Raw genomic sequence first — 8,865 nt, 5'->3', positions numbered from 1 at the left:
CTTCCAGATCGCTGCTGGCAAACTGTGGCTCCGCTGTTCGCCAAGGTTGAGTCTGAGATTAAAAGAAGAGGAAGTATCCAGACATTAAGCAAGGGTAACATAAACATAGAGACACACACACACACACACACACGGACACACACATCAACACCCAGACACCCACACACCCACACACACACACACACACAGAATTATTGTCCTGTTCCTTTAGAACAGAACCCGAGTTAATTACAGGTCTGGCTTATCTCCTCAGAGGCTTATTTAACAAGAGGCCCAGCCCTTTCTCTTTGAGCAATGCGATTCGCTTCCAACCAAAGCCACACAAATGTCTGCTACTCCTTCCAGGACAGGGACAGACCACTTCATTACCAAGTTATTATTTGCATTATCTGCTCTTATCAAATGATTGCCCGACTTTTATCTCGAAACAGAAACTCTTTATCCGAAGACCTTCTCAAAACATAAAAGCTCATTTCAAACTCCTGTCGGAATTTAATTGGTCGTCAGCTTTTTCCCCTCTCTCTTGAATTCAGTCTCAGCTCTTGGTGTTTGATTATTTTGGGGTAATTTCTACGCTGTCTGAGATGCTCTACGTCAAGCGGCAGCCTCTGGCTAAGTTTCAGTCGAGACGTCTCAGCGAGATTCTTCAAACAACACCGCAAAAAGTCTGCCTTAAGTGTTTCAGTCTTGCACTGAGACTATAAAACTCACTTTAAAAATATTATTAATATTCGGAAATAAAGGGCATAGCTGAATATGCTTTATCTTCTCATATTAACGAGTCTTGAAGGTTTGATAGATATTAAATGTTCAGTGTAGGAGAATTATGCACTGTTGTGTAATATTTCAAATACCTGAACAAGCATAATTAAAAAAAAAAACCTTAGCTGGCATCAAACAAGTTCTCTTGTCTGAGGATGTATTTGAAATGACATTACAGATTACATGTGTACTTGTCACATAAAACCATGAGTTAATTACCCTTTGGACTAGTGACAGTAAAATGTGTGTGGTATATTATTCAGATTTACATTGGCATAACTGGCCTACTGTAGGTATGGAATAGAAAGTCAAGGCCTACATTAAAACGCATTAAGGTGTGAGATCACAAATGTCTGATTAAAATGTTCTTAACTGAGCATTCTAATGCTGATCTCACAATCGCTATTGGTGACTGAAAGCAACAGAGTTCTAAAACACTGACTTGTAATTTTGAAAACACATTTTAAAAAAAATACTCTTCAATGAGCCAAAGGCACCAGAACATCAGTTTCTGACCTTTACCCAGTTGAGATACGCGCTTCAGTTCATATTTCAGAATGTACTACAATACCAAAACACTAAATGTGAGAGAGACCCCTGCCTTAATTAAAGGACGACACTAATTAAGCGAACGGGGAGTTCAGTCCCCAAACTGAATAAAAACCTGCAGGAGGTCGCTCTCTCGGTCTTGTGTTTGGGATAATTACGGTCGGTTCCAAAGCTGACAAGAGCAGGCTACACGGAACAGGGCGACCCAAATTAACAAGAGCGCCTGAAGCTGCTTTTTCGTGTGTGTGGTTTTTTTTTTCTGGGTTTAATAATAAAAATCGAAGTTTCATTGTTTACTTGTGCTCGTTTTTCCCTCCTATGAATTATTCAGAGCATCCAGGAACACCACCTTCGGTGAAATGCCTTGGGAAGACCACGCTGTCCCTTCAGAAAGCCCTTCTGTTTAGACAGCCACCCCCCCACAACCATGATCCTAGGGCTAACATCCATGTGTGCCAAGCCTATGAATTATGAATAGATGGAGAAAGGGGCTTTTGCAATTCAAGGGCTTTCTCAGTCGTCTTTAATTTTTTAATTATTTATCTATTAGAATAAATCTCCCTTCAGTATCCCCACCCCACCTCCCCCTCCCCCTCCCCCTTCCCCAATAGAATTCTGAAGATTGTGGTTTTTTTTTTCCTGGTGCTTTTGTCTTTCAGAGAAGAAGCAAAGATTTTATCACCTGGGAAGTCCTAGGTATTATCTGAAGTGCAAAATTTTCAAACAAAAAAAACTGAAACAGCCAGCTAACTATTTTTAGGGTTTTTTTGGGGGGAATGATTCATATTCTGTGCACTGATTTTTCATATTTTCATATTCAACCAGAAAAGAGCAGATTGAAACGGTTTGGCATGTTATTTATTAATTAATTTATTATTATTATTATTATTATTATTATTATTATTATTATTATGGGCTGAAATTAACAGAAATACCAGCTGTGAGTACACAGCGGGGCAGCATAGCCTGGAAGAATAAACATTCGGAGAATAGTTCAGAGTCAAAATGTGAACTCCCCCACCCCCCCCCATCACCCCCTTTTCTGTGAAGTCTCATTAGACCGGGGGGGGGTTTTGACAGTTGGCCCTCAGTTGCACCGAGCCGGACGGACAGAATCCCGCCGCTTACCCCTCCTCTTCCTCCCTGTGGGGGGCGGAGTCAGACAGGCAGAGCGTTTTCCCCGGCCGCCCCAAAGCCACACGCTCCAGTGCCCCCCCTTTTCGTGGGGAAGGGGGGGGGGGCATGTTGACGGATGTGCAGGCGTGAATGAGCCCCTGTGGGAGGGGGCGTGTCCCTCACGATACTGAGAAACCAGCCCACAAGGCGCCCCTCATGGGTCACACGAGGGGGGCACACACGGTTTTTGCATGAGTTACGCACAGTTCATCAGGGCATGGGCTCGAACAGGGCCATTTTAGGGGTGGTGATTGGGTTGGTTCCAGCTAATCTACAGTACGGGCCCCACGGGGGCCCTATTTGAGTTATTCCCTGGTGGGGCCTTGCGTCCAAGGGCCCCAACTGTAGCCTGTTTCAGCCTCTTCTGTAGCCTATATGGGCAGCCGAACATAATGTGGCCCCTCTGGGCAAAAGTCTTTGGGCTCATGTTGGAGAAAATCCACTAAATGCGCTAAAAAGTCTCTTGGTAACAAACGTTAGAGATTTGTCCACCGCTATCTCCACGGCAGCATCTGGGACTGGGGGGGGGAGGAGAGCAGCTCTTATCGGAGCCCTTCAGAAGAGCAGGACACAATGAGAGAGGCTCAGAGGACCCTCTCAGCACGCCCAGGAATTATGGGAATTAGCCGAGGAGGCGCTGAAGACGCCGCGCTAGTCGCCTCGCTCTTCACGCACACACCAGCCCCCCCCCCCTTCCAATCGCGCACCACCCCCCCCCCCTTCTGTCTCCTTCCCCCCAGCTGGCAGGGCAAGACTAATTAGGAGAAGGGAGCTGCCCTTCCACGTGTCCTTGGTCTCTGTCGTAGTGCGACGAGCCGCACGGTCCAATTGGACCCGAACGAGCGGGAGTGGCGCGGAATGTGCCGGATCAATACAGCCCGGGGGGGGAGACGGAACAGCCGGGGGGAGGGGGATGGAACAGCCAGGGGGGAGACAGAACAGCCCGGGGGGAGGGGGGATGGAACAGCCAGGAGAGAGACGGAACAGCCTCGTCTGGAAATAATGAGGTTTAATGAAAGGGTTTTCCGAAGGGAGCTGTTGTGACTTTTGTCACATTTTCGTCTCGAGAAATCTCTTTGTGGCACCCGGTGCCCGCCTTCCTCTGCCCGTACTTCTGGATTTTGGCTGAAAATAGAGAGAGAGAGAGAAGAGGAAGGAGAAAGGAAGAAAAAAAACCAAGCCAGCTACACTCCAGCTCATTAAAAGAAAAACAGAAGGGGAATTTTTAAATCCCCCTTTTTAAAAATTCCTCACGACGGGACAATTCGCGTCACTGTTTTTTTTTTGTCCCAGTGTTACCCCCGTAAAAAGGCAGCTTTTCGCTTTTTCTCGCCGTCCACCGAAACCTTTACGAGCGGCCCAGCCTGCGGGGGAGATAGCATCTTCCGGGAGCGACGGGGGAGAGATACCAAGCGCATTGGTATTCTGCGCCCGCCGCTCCCAAGCGCTTATGAAGGAGCAGCCATATGTCAGGTGCCAGAGCTCGGCCGAAAAGAAAGGGGGGGGGGGGGGGGGGCGGTGGGGGTGGGGGTGTAGCACATGGAGCAGTCAAGAGAGTCAGTCTACCCGATGCTAAACATTGAGGGTCGGAGGTTCTAACAGGAAAAGGATACCGCGGTTGTTCCGTCCTCCGGCAGCCGAGTTCCTCTCAGCGGTGCCAAAAGAATTTAGCCGCGCGATATGAGCAATATCCGAATCTCAGGGCCGAGCAGAGTGAGAATGAAAAATTTGTTTTGGGGACAGGACGGGGACGGAACGGAATGGAATTGGAACGCCGCCAGGACGGAAACCCGAAATTTATATCCCCCGGCTACGGTGTCTGACATGCTGCCCCGAAGAGGAAAATTGTTTTTATGCATACGGAATACGGTGCTTCACACAACAAAAACAACCATCAATTCACACTGGGCGCTGAAAACTGTTTGTTTTTTTTTTTGCAGTTCCCTTTTTGGTATTCCAGGCGCCTGCACCTGCACGTACCGTCATTTTCCAGTGTGAGAAGTATGAAGGCGGAGGAAAGGAAGGCGAGGGAGAAACAGAAACGAACCCGAGCTCAGAGAACTCGCCGTGCGGCTGCTTGAAGCTGTATCGGAATTCTGCGTTTCTGTGACATCACAGGGTGCGGAAGCCTGGGTTTGAGAGGGGTGAGGTCATCTGTGATGAACCCTGAAAACTGCTAAACTCTCTGGTACTGGGGTGTGTCCCTCCAAGGCATATCCAGAACCCCAATAATTGTTACGGCACACGCATATGGAAGACAGCGCGTCTTCAAATTGAAACCTGCAAAAAAAATAAAAATAAATACACGTTTATTTAATTTCTGTCATATTTTCACCGAGACTAATTTTTCATAAAGGCGTGTAATTGCCCAGAACTACCAGCAGGGCCCACAACTCCCAGCTGGTGTTCCCAGACACCCCTCACCCCACCCTCACCCCTAATTCCACCCCACCCTCACCTCCCACGCTTACCGCCACCCCCGCCACTGTCTCATTTAAAAATAAATAATAATAAAATTAAGTTTAAAAAAAAAAAAACAACGGTCTGCAACACAAAGCGAATCTTCCCTAATGAGGGCCTGACAGCCCGGTGACGGCCGAGAGCTGTGATTATCCCCGCCAGCTCTGAGCGGCGCCGCCGGGCGCCCCGAAACGCCGACGCGCGGTCGGAGCGGCCCGCCCGCGGCGCGGCGCTGACGCGCTCGAGTCATCGCAGAGGGGGGTTCTGGGAAAGATAGCGCCCCCCCCCCCACAAGCACTGGTCTGAGAGCAGCTAACACCGGCTGCTATGACGCCAAAAACGTGACTCTAAGGAGAGTGTCTAATGAAGCTCAGAATAAGGCAGCGTCATACCGGAGAGCAGACTGCTCTAAACTGCAGGACTGGATACGCAGGGGAGAAATATTATAGGAGGGACAGCTGAAATTTCCCTGGTGGGGAAGGCAACGCTCTTTTGGACACACACACACATATACACGCGCACATCTACACAGACACAGACACAGAGACACACACACACACACACACCACATGACGCACAGACACACACAAGCACACATCACACAAGACACACCACATCACACGCATACATGCACACACACACCACGAGACATAGACACCCACACACCCACAGACACGCACAGGCATGCACAGAGACACACACAGGCACACTCACAAGTTCTAAAAATGCAATTTTAAAATCCGGACATATTTTTGTAAAAAATACAGTTTTTCCACATTTTCTGAAGGACAATATTTAACAGTGAATACTTTCAAATTATTCCAGACCAGAGCCTATCGCTGTTCCCTGTCTTCTACTTCCCAAAAAAATTCATCGTATTTGGGGGGGGGATTTTGATACAGAGGTGTAGGAGAGGGTGGCGGGGGGGGATTTTGATACAGAGGTGTAGGAGAGGGTGGGGGGTGGGGGATTTTGATACAGAGGTGTAGGAGAGGGTGGGGGGTGGGGGATTTTGATACAGAGGTGTAGTAGAGGGTGGTGGGGGGGTATTTTGATACAGAGGTGTAGGAGAGGGTGGGGTGTCTTTCAGAATATCGACCACTGCCTACTGCAGCTTAGGGAGGGAGGGTGGGAGGGAGCGGCAGAGGGGGTGTGGAGTGAGAAAGGGAGGGAGAGAGAGAGAGAGAGAGAGAGAGAGAGAGAGAGAGAGAGAGAGAGAGAGAGAGAGAGAGAGAGAGAGAAAGAGAGGGAGTGAGATGCAGTGAGGGGAGGAGGGCTGTCGGCTTTGTACAGCACTCGGACAGTCAGTTTTCAGCACTCAGAGATGTGAATCAACAGGACGTGGACCACCTCCTCTCCACTGCGTACCTCCTCTCTCTCTCCTTCTCACCTCCCCTCGGTCTCAAACAGTTCGCATTCACCTCCCTTCCTCTGAGAGAAGCAGCTACTAAATGAATGACCACAAGGACTATCGCTCCCCGGATTCCCTCTCAAAGGAAATGGATTGCAAAAGAATGTGAAAAAGAGAGAAGTCCTGTCTGGAAAGAGGTAAGTCTTCTTTTCTCTCTCTCTCTTTTTTAAAGAGAACGCTTTTGCCATTCGCACTTTGACAGCGAGCCAAAGCTGAGAAAATTAGCAACCTTCGGAGAAGAAAATGAACTACATTTCCATATTTTTGAGGAATGGTGAGCTACCTTTGTTTAAACCAAAAGTGAAAAAAAGAACGCTTCACAAAAGGTTATGTGCTGCCCGCGAACGGGGCTGCATTGATGTGTGGGTGAATGTATCGATCGCGGCACTGCTGCTGTCCGTTACGAAGATAACAGGCACGGGTTTTGTCTGAGGAGTGCGCTGGCGGTCACATGTGCTGTAGCTGAGCACGAGGCGTCTGACAGATCTCTGTCGCCGTTAATTCCCCTCCGGTGTCCTTTGTGTCTCCAACGGCAACGTGCTTGCGCCGCGCGGAATTCAGCGTGCCCGCAAAGCGTCCTCACGGAGCGTCTCCTCGCGCATTTCCCAGCTGCGCTCTCGGCGGCCACTCGTAACTTCGGGACGGGCGTGCGCTGGCATTAGAATTAAGAATAAAGAAACACCTGAACAGCGGAGAGAGAATCGGCGGACGGAGAGGGAAGTAGGAGAGAACCTTTTTTGGGATTTGGACGAGACATATCGCATCATGTAATTTGAAATGAACAAAAACCAAATAATAAATAAATAAATACATAAAAAACAATTAACGATGGAACAGGAGCCGACAACAGGGGAAATCTAAGTGCCCCCCCCCCTCCCTCCCCCCTTCTGTGCTCACTTCAGTGAAACGGGGGTAGAACGCCGCTGTTCCCAGGATGTGAATAAATGGAGAAAGGGCGCAAAATTCACAGGAAATTGAGAGGAACCGAATAAGAAAAGAGGGCGGCCACGGGCTGCAGGGTTTCCGAGCCAGCGGGGGAGACTACAAAGTCCCGCTGTGCACCATAGGAACACTAATCAGGCTCCGCATGTAAAACAAACCGCGTCTCTACAAGTTTCCGCACCGCTTCAAACTGCATGCGCAATTCCTACCAACAAAGAGTTTATGCCTTTAGTAGTAATGAGAGACTATTGCACAGACAGAAATACACAAACTCACACACTCTCCTCTCTCTCACACACACGGACGCGTGCACACAGACACATTTTCTCTCTCTCTCTCTCACACACACACACAGGCACACATGCACGCACACACACACCTCCATATAACACTTAGAAGAGACCATATCTGAGAAATCCCTTGTTGTGGTGCAAGTAAAGATGGAGCTGCACTCCGAAGTGAAAATCTCTGCAGTAGTGAAGCAGCCAGGCGTCTCCATGAGGACTCCCCATTCATTCATTTCTTTCTTTCTTTCATCACTCCCTTCTTTTATTTCCTTCTTCCTCACACTTACAGTCAGAACTTATGCGACTGTCACTTTCTTTGAGGGTTGAATCAGCAACTCTTTTTTTGGTTACTCAGTAGAATGAGGAATAATAGCAAGATCTTTCTTTTTTTAAGAAATCCTGGGACTTTTCTTTTTTTTTTTACATTACTGAGAAATCATCAAAACGTGTGCAGCCACACACACGCACACACACACACACACATCTGCACACACACACACACTACCTCAGTGATGTTGATTTTCTCTTGTAAAATTTTACAAAAAAAAAGTACACCCCTATTTTTCCCCAATTGTGAATGCCTGATTTGCGCATGTTTTCCACTAGAATGCCCTCAATTAATTCTGAAGGGTGCAGACGAGCACACGCTCTTATTTTGAAACACACAGCTCACGCTCATTTGAGCTAATGCAGACAGTGAGTCAGAGGAGGAGGCTACTTGATCACCGTTTTGCGCAGACAGACTTTAGATCAGTGGTAACCAGCCCTGTTCCTGCAGATCTACCATCCTGTAGGTTTTCATTCCAACCCTAATTTGGCACACCTGCCTCTACTAATAAGCAGTTCAGTAAAGATCCAGGAACCCCGCTGGTTCCAACTGCTTTAGATGCTCAGTTTAAACAGAGGGGGGCACTGGGATACGATGAGTCATAGAGGACCCACTGACTAGAAACTTTTTTACTTGGCAGTCCTACTATCGCCTGTCGCAGGAGCGGGTAGTCCCAGTCCGGGAGGGCAGGCCTTTATTTGGCAGTGTAATTGTTTGGAAACTGGGATCGTAGCCAAACGGTCGCAGGTTTGATTCCCAGTTAGGACACTGCCATTGTACTCTTGAGGAAAGGAAATTGCTTCAGTATACATCCAGCTATACAAATGGATACTATGTAAAAAAAAATCAAAAATAAGAACTGTGTAAGTTGCTCTGGAAAAGAGTGTCTGCTAAATGCCGGTTCTTTTGCAGGTAATGCAGGTTCTTTTGTTTGGCTCAGTTAGCTCTGT

General features: G+C 48.0%; 1 protein-coding gene and 1 long non-coding RNA gene across 3 annotated transcripts in view; one reads left to right on the top strand and one right to left on the bottom strand.

The window, feature by feature from the left end:
- Positions 1–8,865, bottom strand: part of LOC135264067 (uncharacterized) — a 27,252-nt gene that overhangs the window by 1,083 nt on the left and 17,304 nt on the right. Inside the window, exon 2 of the long non-coding RNA XR_010332589.1 lies at positions 1–52. This exon is cut by the window's left edge and continues 92 nt beyond it. This is a non-coding gene — a long non-coding RNA (uncharacterized LOC135264067). The remainder of the gene's footprint in view (positions 53–8,865) is intronic.
- The window catches only part of LOC135264061 (serine-rich and transmembrane domain-containing protein 1), a 7,955-nt gene continuing 5,231 nt past the window's right edge, over positions 6,142–8,865 (top strand). For both annotated transcript variants that reach the window (XM_064352692.1, XM_064352689.1), the window contains exon 1: positions 6,142–6,495. The gene's annotated coding sequence lies outside the window, so the exon portion shown is untranslated. The remainder of the gene's footprint in view (positions 6,496–8,865) is intronic.

This window comes from Anguilla rostrata, chromosome 9 (assembly GCF_018555375.3).
Source record: "Anguilla rostrata isolate EN2019 chromosome 9, ASM1855537v3, whole genome shotgun sequence".
Lineage (NCBI taxonomy): Eukaryota > Metazoa > Chordata > Actinopteri > Anguilliformes > Anguillidae > Anguilla > Anguilla rostrata.
The sequence above is the reverse complement of the archived record's forward strand: the minus strand, read 5'-3'. Positions and strand labels throughout refer to the sequence as shown.